The following is a 10134-nucleotide window of genomic DNA, read 5'->3' on the forward strand; positions in this document are numbered from 1 at the left end:
AATACCTCCGAGAAAAAGACCCTGAGGATGCTACCTGCCTAAAAGCTCTCTCTAGCTCTTCAAATTCCTTCCAATCTCATTCTTAGGCTGAGTCCATGGTGACTCAGCCCATGCGGATGCACGCTGAGGCTGAGGGAAAGTGGGTGCTTTCCCTGGCCTTGGTTAGCGCGCCGTCCGGGGGGGGTGTCGGGGGGCGGGCCAGTGACGTCACAGAGCTGGTTCGCCCTCATTGGGCAAACCTCTCACGTGACCGGCCCTGCGCTCCCTTGAGCGGTTGAATTTAAAAATGTTCTAAGACTTATGCTTCCGCTCGCTTGCGGAAGTGTAAGCAAGCCCCTGCTAAAGCTGCTCTCATTGCGGCTGCAGGGGCTCACTGCCGAGCAGCAGCGCACCTCAGCACTGGTCAGCGCATGAGCGCTGACCATGCCCGAGGCCTAAGTCAGAATGCATCTCCTATCCCTCTGAGATGTAATTCCAGGTAGGTCAGTACTTCCCTCTTCCCCTTGTTGCCAGCTCCCAAATCTATACCTTTGATAATGGAATCTCCCAAGAGGATGTATGTACATTTATTTTTCAGGTATTTTGATTGTGTTTTTTTAATTTTCATTTATTTGATTGCCCATTGATTTCCAATGTATTTATCTATGCCCCTATGCTATAGATAAATACAGTGACAAGCAATGCATTTTTTGACAAATGATTGCTTTTATTTGTTTTAAATGTATTTTTGTTTATTGCTTTGTATCAATCATGTTTTCTTTGTTGATTGATTTTGTAATTATTGTTTATTTTTTGTATTTTGATTTTTAATTATTGGATTTTTTTGGTGTTTTCTTTTATTTATTTCTGGGATTTTTTTGGTGTTTGCATTTTAATTGTGGTTTATTTTTGCTGTGTTTCTTTTGGTGATTGTTTTGTTTTTAGGTTGACCATTGACTGTCATAGTGGTAAATCATGCCCATATTATATGGCATGATGTACCACTGTGACAATCAATTGGTTTCTTGGCATTTGTAATGTGTATATTTTTTATGTCGTGTTTTATTTTGTGCCTGTTTTTTTTTTTTAGCTTACCCATTTATTGCTACAGTACCAAAGCATACCCATATTATATGGACATGCTTTAACACTATGCCAATCAATGGGTAGTGGGTGTGGAGTGTGAGGGTAGTTGCCCCGGGGAAGGTGATTAGACCTCCCTGGTGGGTAATGGGGGAGGTTGGGTAACCCCTTAATTACTAGAGTGGTTACTAACCATTATTGTGATTAAGGGGTTAGAGGCCATTAGATTTTATTTTTTATTGTACTGTTGCTGCCAATGGAGAACATGGATGGTGATGAAGATGAGAACGCACTTCATCCTGGCAGTGATAAGGGCAAATTGTATTCACTTTATGCTGGCTGGTTCTTTTTTTAAATGGGCAAATGCACTATTATCCATATCTGTATAATAATTTTGCCCAGGACTGTACTGTATTTGTTAGGGGTGGAGGGGGGTTGTTAGGGGTACAGGGTGTGGGTGAGTTCTGTATTGTGGGGTGGTAGGCATTGTAATGTTTATTGGGGGTAGATGGATTGGGTGAAAAGGGGTACTTGGCCCAGGGTGGAGTGGTTAAGGGGTTAACTCCTTTCGTAACCTTCCCGGTAGGCCTAACCACCCACCCTGGGCCAAGTACACCCTTCACTCACCCCTATTCCCCCAATAAACTTGCTATTGTGCCTTAACCCCTTCATTACCTTAGCGGCTATTACCATATTAAAGTGAATTTGTCTACAGATTAGTATAGAATACTGTAACCTAAAATGTTAAACAGACATTCCTTGTTAAGGGCACATTTGATCTTAATGTCTACCCAATTTTCCATACATGTGATAGTTTTTATTGTGCCTCAAAACAGTTTTGGGTGCGGGGGTAAATCCCATCATCTGACCTATTACCAAAATGGTGGAAAAAAGTCTGAATACATTTTAGATCTACTGTATGTGGTTTCTATGTTAAATTATAAATGACTCCCAATCGGTCTTAATTTTGTTTCTAAAATACAGATACAGCAACCAGTATTAGAACACTTGTACCTGGGAGATTCTGAGGCAGTTTCACAGTAAATGCCTCAACATTAACTTATAAACAGAAAATAAAACAAACAATGAATGAAAACAGAAATAGTCCTTGGCGCACTATCTGGTATATAAACCTGACAGAAAATGAAGTTCAAAGATCTTGGTAGTGAGGATAATGGATCCGGAATCCAATAGCACTCAGAGTCCTTTGTGGTAATGGAATCAGATATTAGAAGCAGCTGGTGACGGATTGTCCATCTGCGGCCTAATGCCGATGGCAAATTGGTCGCGGTGAAACTATACCGATTCAGAGCTAAGTGAGGCTACAGACTGCTTCTTGACTGGTTGAAAGATGCATTTTCTGTCATATTTATTGGAATGTTGCAAGATTGTTCTGTCATCATCTTTTCCATATACTGATTTGGGTGTTGGAACTTCAGGTGTCTGATGAGGTAATCCTGACTGCTAAAAGCAACCTTGCAGTGCTGGCATGGCTGTATTATTGGTGCTTGGTTTTGTACTTGTGCTGGCGCGTTACTTTCCCACAGCGCACCCTCTTGATACCAAGCTCTTTCCTATATTTATCTCCATACCAGACCAGGAGCTCTGTGTGTGGGGTGAGGTCTGTGTAGGTTCTGTAGTAGATTTTCCTGTGGTACTGGAATGCCACAAGGTTCTGTTCTTCCTCGTTTCTCGCACAATTTACAAACAGAAAAGGCTCCTGTGTGCTTCCTGCACCACTTTATTTCTTCATCTTCCAATACAATACAGATACAGCAACCAGTATTAGAACACTTGTACCTGGGAGATTCTGGGGCAGTCTCACAGTAAATGCCTCAACATTGCCTCAACATTTCTGTGAGATTCTTAATGGCCCATCGGATTGACACAGTAGGGAGTCCCTGCAGTCCCATTCAAATTGAATGGGACTGCAGGGACCCTGCTGTGTTAATCTGATGGGCCATTAAGAATCTCACAGAAATGTTGAGGCAATGTTGCAGCAATGTTGAGGCATTTACTGTGAGACTGCCCCAGAATTTAAAAGGCAAGAGTTCTAATACTCCTGGCTGCATCTATATGCTAATCATTATCAAGAAGTATAGCTGCTTTGTCAGCCAACCAAATCCAGAGAATGTCAACATCAATTAATTAATAGTTGGAGACAAATATACTTACTATTCGTAACCCAGAAAATACATTTTCTCATCTCTTTGACTTCATTTGGACAGCTAATTTACTGGAAACATATATTAGTGAGTGTCAAATAAAAAAAATCATTACTTTGTTATATCACGGCTTAAAAGTAATACAAATTAGCTAATTAAGTACATGAAAATCTACATGAACTTTACACTGCATTTAATGCATGATAAAAAGGGCACTATAATTTATAAAATTGTCAGAACAAGATTAATGAAACAATCAGCATGCACTGATGAAGACTGTCTTTGTATTTTGACTCGTGTTGTTAACATTAAGCATCTGCTGTAAACAGTGTGGAGGCGGGACCGGTGAACCAGGGATGCAGGTAGGGGACAATGTTTGCCGGTTACAGACATTTAAAGATTTTTGTGCGCTTTAAAATATGCAAGATTTACTAGCAGAAGACACTGTACAGGGGGGTGGTTTTTCCCCAGCCTTGTCAGCTTTTCTGGGCAGTTATGATTCTGGCTTTAGAAAGAAATCTGTAATTTGCTCAAATTTTCAAAAGGCACACAGGTTTTAAGATTGGAAAAACTAGTCAAGAGATATCTCAATATATTATCCAGAGACTTTACTTTTTCACACCTGTTTGCCAGTAATTTCTTCAAAAAAGAATTTGAGGAGTTAACTGCATTAAAAATTAATAAATCAATTGGTATCAAGAATGCAGGCAAGGGGGGAGCAACCGTGGTACAACTGGCTACGGACTAAAGGGTAGAGCAGTGTTTTTTAACCTTTTTCTCTCAGGGCACATCTAACTTTAGTGCTCAGCTGCTGAGGCACCCCTACAATGGGACAGGGCCACAGAAAATACAGGACAGAGAGACTGTTTCAGGAGAAACAGACAGACAGTCAAAAGGGGGCAGGGAGTCACAGGAGTCAGAGGGGGATGGGAGTTAACTGAGTCACAGGGCCAGGGAGTCACAGGAATCAGAGGGGACAGGGGGCCATAGGAGTGAGAGGGAGCAGGGAGTTACATGAGTCAGAGGGAGCTGGGAGTCAAATGAGTCACAGGGGCCAGAGGGGGCAGAGAATCACAGGCGTAATGGGGGTAGGGTGTCAAAAAAGTCAGAAGAGGCAAGGAGTCACAGGAGTCTGATGAGGGCAGGGAGTCACAGGAGTCAGAGGGGGAAGGGGAGTCACAGGAGTCAGAGGGGCAGAGAGTCACAGGAGTCAGAGGGGGCTGGGAGTTAACTGAGTCACAGGGCCAGGGAGTCACAGGAATCAGAGGGGACAGGGGGCCACAGGAGTGAGAGGGAGCAGGGAGTTACATGAGTCAGAGGGAGCTGGGAGTCAAATGAGTCACAGGGGCCAGAGGGGGCAGAGAATCACATGCGTAATGGGGGTAGGGTGTCAAAAAAGTCAGAAGAGGCAAGGAGTCACAGGAGTCTGATGAGGGCAGGGAGTCACAGATGTCAGAGGGTGCAGGGGAGTCAAACGGAACAGGTAGTGACAGGTGTCAGAGGTGCATGGAGTCACAAGAGTCAGAGGGGGCAGGAGAGTCAGAGCGGGCCGAGGGAGCAGAAGAGTCAGAGGGGTACAGGGGGCAGGGGTTTCAGAGAGGCAGAGGAGTCAGAAGGGGCAGAGGGGGTAGAAGAGTCAGAGGGGGTATAGGGGGCAGGGGAGTCATAGGGGGCAGAGAGTTAGGGGGTCAGACAGTCACAGAATACATACAGTATACACACACACAGCAAAATAAATACACACAGGACAAAGACACACAGCCTCACCTCTCTACTGCCCATGCTGCTTACTCCTCCTCTGCATGGCCTGACCTTGCAGGCTCTTGACACCTCCTCCTGATTGGCTGCTTGTGGGTAAGGCATCCAATCAGGATAGAAGAAACTGCCCTGCTCTCTTCCTGCTCTGGAAAATCGGAAAAATCCTGTGACACCCTTTTGATCTTCTAATGGAAACCAAGGGTGCCACGGACCCCCATTTGGGAAACACTGGGGTAGGGGCTCTCCATCAGCTGCAAGATTCTTTTTATTCTGGCTTACTGTCAGACCCCACAGATACGGTATGTATCTTTGAGAACTCAGGGAGTTGTTAGATCTATGTAAGATGCTTCATGTATTAAAAGATACTGAATGTGACTTTCTTTTTACCAGTCATCCAGTTGTACCAATGTTTCACCATCTCCCAAAGATCCAGAAATCCTTGATTAACCCTCCTTGTCATCCCCTCATATCAAGTATTGGATCTTTGGGAGATGGCCCCTCACGTTACATCGATGTATATCTACAGTCATTAGTAGACTCTTCCCTCATTTTTACATGATTCTACCGATCTGGTCACTTCACTGCAGGAAGTCAAATGGTCTAATAAATACATCTGGGTAACAATGGATGTTATGTCCCTGTCTACCATCATCAATCACGAGCAAGGTTTGGCTGCTGTTCACCAGTTACTTAAACTTTCCTATCTGTCTTTAGCATAATCCCCTCTCATTCTGGAATCTATCAAATTGTTACTTACTCACAATTTTTTTATGTTTGATTCACATTATTATTTATAAACACAAGTCACTTCTATGGGCACTTCTTTCACTCTCTCTTATGCAAATCTGTTTCTGGGTTTCTGGGAGTCTATTTAATCTTTATCGCAATCATATTGTATTTTACAAAGATTCAGAGATTATCTGCTATTCATTTGGAAATGTGACACAGACACTTTATTTTTATTTGTTAGTACATTTAATATTTATAAATATAATTTAAAATTCACTTTTGAGCACAACAAAAATCACATGAATTATTTAGACAACATACAGTATTGTTTATTGATATGAATTGCACAATATCTTTCAGAAACACAATTGAAGAAATACATTTCTAAGTGCGAACAGCAGCCATCCCCGATCACTCATTAGAGGAATTCCCAATAGCCAGTTCCTTAGATTAAGAATTATTTGTTCTTCTAATTAATCATTTCTTGAACTATCAAAAGACTGAACCATTAGGTTCAGGTCCAAAGGCTATAATGAAAACGATAACCAGAAAGCCTTTGATTGTGCATATTTAAAAGAAAAAACAGACCTCTATGAAGCCATTGAGCTGAAAAGTATACAAAAACGAGTCAATCCTAACAGGCCACACAAAGGTCTGATGTGAATAGGGATGGTACATCCTCTACTCGATTAATTATCACTATATTTAATAAACAAGCAAATCAGAACAAATCTATTATTTCCAAACACTGGGTTGTTTTATCTCTGGACAACAAATCTTGAAGCTTTCATTTGCTCACGTCCAAGGCTAGTATTCAGAAAATTAAAGTCACTAGCCACTTAGTATGTATCTCCCAGTTAATTTGATTCAAATTCTAACACAGAGAGGACAGATTGCCAATAAGGAATTTTTAAAATGTTGACAGTGTAAGGGCTGTCCATTTGCCAAACCAACTAAGGTACTTGACAATGGGTATAAGTTAAAACAATTTATCAATTGCAACACCAGCTATGTAATTTATTACTTGAGATGTGGCAGTGGCCCTTAAAATAAAAAAAATATGGAACACATATGGTCTATTAAACATGCAGACAATAGGTTCCTGGTCTCCAGACATTTCTCAAGTTGTGTACATGGCAGTTTATCCACATGGTCTTTTGTGGACATCGAACAGGTCCCCGCCACCACCAAGGGCGGGGGCAGACTACATGCTCTCAACAGAAGGGAGGTGTTTTGGATATATATTTTGGGTACTCTTGCAATCTTGGGCATGAATACGATTGGAAATGACATTATTTTTTGTATATGTTTTATATATTATTTTATATGTGTTTATTTCATTCTTTATTTATGTAACGGGTATTCCCCCACCCAATCGCATATATGGCATATGTAAGGGGAACCTAATGTTACCTGGTGTGGTGCTTTACCTGTTAGGCTCACAGGAGGGCTGAGCTTCCGCCGTGGGGAACCTGGGGCAAGTATAATATGAGTAACCCTGTACTCGGTGCAGCGCCTCCAATTGCGATGGCTCCCACCAGAGGGGGAGTGGTTCCTCGCAGGACAATATATCACTCAACACACAGTATGGATAACCACTAATGCCTTTACTAGATGACCGTACTCATGCATCACAATTCAACAATTCAATAGGTGTCCCTCCCTAGAGGAGACACTAACTAATGCGTCTCGCAGGACGCTACCTCCACCTGCACCTCCACCGGATGATCCCACCCAGTGTCCAGTACCCCCACACAGTATCACCCCACCCTCAAGTGAGATAGTTATGTGTGATTACGCAGCCACTATGTCCCGTGTGAATGTGATATGACTCGTTGGTGCACTTGTTGATTGTTACCTGCCGGGCACTCCGGTGCCCGGGCCTGCCACGGAACTTCATAAAGGATCCTGATGTCTGCTGAACACAGGAACTGCCGTCCAGGGCGATCCCACCCGGATGGCTGCTGCAGCAACAATGAAGGTCTGCGCCCAAACCTCAGGACGGACGTGCAGCGTCTGCTGAGTCACTAACTGACTCTGAATAGTAAGGGGCAGGGTCCCTAAGGTTGGGGCCTGTCCCTGACACAACTTACACTACTGGGTGGCTCAGGGCTATCTCGGGCCTCGGGCGCTGCTGGCCTAGTGCAGGGAGTCACTGACTCCTGCACCCTACCTCCTTCGCCTGGCTGCTCCTGGCACTGACTGACTAGCGTGGGCTCAGCGCGCGAAATGTATCTATTTCTCCTGCAGGGCAATCCTTCAGCCCTATTGGCTACTCGGGGGCACCTGTGCCTTTCCCCCTTAGCCTCCTGGGAATTGTAGTCCCATGGAGGCTATTTCTACATTGGGGCCGCATGCGCGATTCTTCTGCACATGCACGACTCCCTATAGGCTACCGCAACTCCCTAGCTACAACCGCGCATGCGTGATCCCGGCGCCTGTGCGCGCAACCATAATAGCGGCCCCCGCAAGCCGGGTGCTCCGCCGAGCCTCCTACGGCTCAGATCGCTCCCTGCTCCGGCCCCCACCTTTGGGAACAGCCGGCGGGTCCATCGCTGCCTTCGGCGGCACCCGCGACCGCGCTGACCCAAAGGAGGGGCGTCTCTAGGAGCCGGAGGGCACCGGGGCTACATTTATTTCTTTTGATAATTCATAATTACTTATTGCAATTTTTCAAATTTCAGAGATTATTATGTGTACCGGAATACCCCGCACTCAGACAAGATAAAAAAAATTGGTCAAAAGTAACATTTTTACTAATAAAGGCAAATGTAATCAAATAACAGCAAAACAGAATGACCTAACATAGTATGAAAAAAGACACACAAAAAAAGGAAAAACGAAAAAAAGGAAGGTATTTGTGCCATGATTTTAAGTTTATTATTAACTCTTTGACAAAGCAATACCCAGCATGGAACGCGTTAGAGGGACTGTTAGTTGTCCTCCATTTTTATCCATCTGAAAATAAAATGTTTTTTATACCAATTTTGCCCTTCAGCCCATGGTTTTTTTTTTTTTTGGAGCAGTCCACGCCTTCCTCATTTTCTGGTGACATAGAAAATAAATGGTCTCATCTCTTTGACTTCATTTGGACAGCTAATATACTAGAAACATATTTTAGTGAGTGGCAAATACAAAATACTAACTTTGTTCTATTACTGCTTAAAGGTAATACAAATGAGCAAATTAACTACATAAAGATCTACATGTACTTTACTCTGCATTTAATGCATGATAAAAAGGTCACTATAATTTCATAAAATTGTCAGAACAAGATTAATGAAACAATCAGCATGCATTGATGAAGACTGTCTTTGTATTTTGACTCGTGTTGTTAATATTAAATATCTGCTGTAAACTGTGTGTTAATGTCTCTCCATCAGGAAGGGGCCATGGGCCCTGAAACATTGATATTTTTTATTTGCTACGCAAGTATGTGTCTAAGGGGCCTGTTCTAGCAGCTTCAATAAGTTACTTATTATAGTCACAATAAGTTCTTTATTCTTAATTGCATCTCTGATGTGCTTTTAGTTTGTCTGGGAGCATTTGTTTTTCTACAGATTTAATTGACTCAGGGGAACGGGCCAGAAGAAGGGCTAAGAGCCCTGAAACGTTCGTTGCCCCCCTTATTCCCCTGTTTTGTCCTTTATCTTCTTTCCCCCACCTTCCCTCTGTTACGATTGTGCTCGCCACAAACCGGGACCGGACCGCGGGGCTGAGGTGGGGTTATATAATCACCGACCTTAGTCCGCGCAGACTGATCCGGAGTGCGCAGTTTGTAGTCGTACATAGCAGGGTCAGGATTGGAGAAGGCTGGATCGTCGTTATTCAAGCAGGAGTTCGGCAACAGGTAGTCAGGAGTTCCCCTCTTCAGCTTAGGAGCGTGAGCGCGGGAGTGGCCTCTGCGCGAGGTGCGGCCTCGGCCCATGATGCCGGTCTCAGCAAGGGGAGACAGCAGGCTGGCCGAAGTATACCGCGGGGCAGCGTCGGGAAAACCAATGCTTCAGCACAGAAGTCAGGAACGGGCATATGCATGGAACTAGCAGCAGGCCTCAGGAAACAACGCTTCAGCACAGGAGTAAGGAACGGGCCTCTGCATGGAACTAGCAGCAGGCCTCAGGAAAAAACGCTTCAGGACAGGAGTCAGGAACGGGCCTCTGCATGGAACTAGCAGCAGACCTCAGGAAACAACACTTCAGCACAGGAGTCAGGAACGGCCCTCTGCATGGAACTAGCAGCAGGCCTCAGGAAACAACGCTTCAGCACAGGAGTCAGGAACGGGCCTCTGCATGGAACTAGCAGCAGGCCTCAGGAAATAGGAACTAGAGATGAGAACTAGGGAGGTTAGTACAACAGGAGACAAGCCAGGGTGGCTTGTGGCAGAGACAGTAACGTCCAGGGTAGGAATTATGCTCGGCTC

Source organism: Ascaphus truei, chromosome 2, assembly GCF_040206685.1.
Source record: "Ascaphus truei isolate aAscTru1 chromosome 2, aAscTru1.hap1, whole genome shotgun sequence".
NCBI lineage: Eukaryota > Metazoa > Chordata > Amphibia > Anura > Ascaphidae > Ascaphus > Ascaphus truei.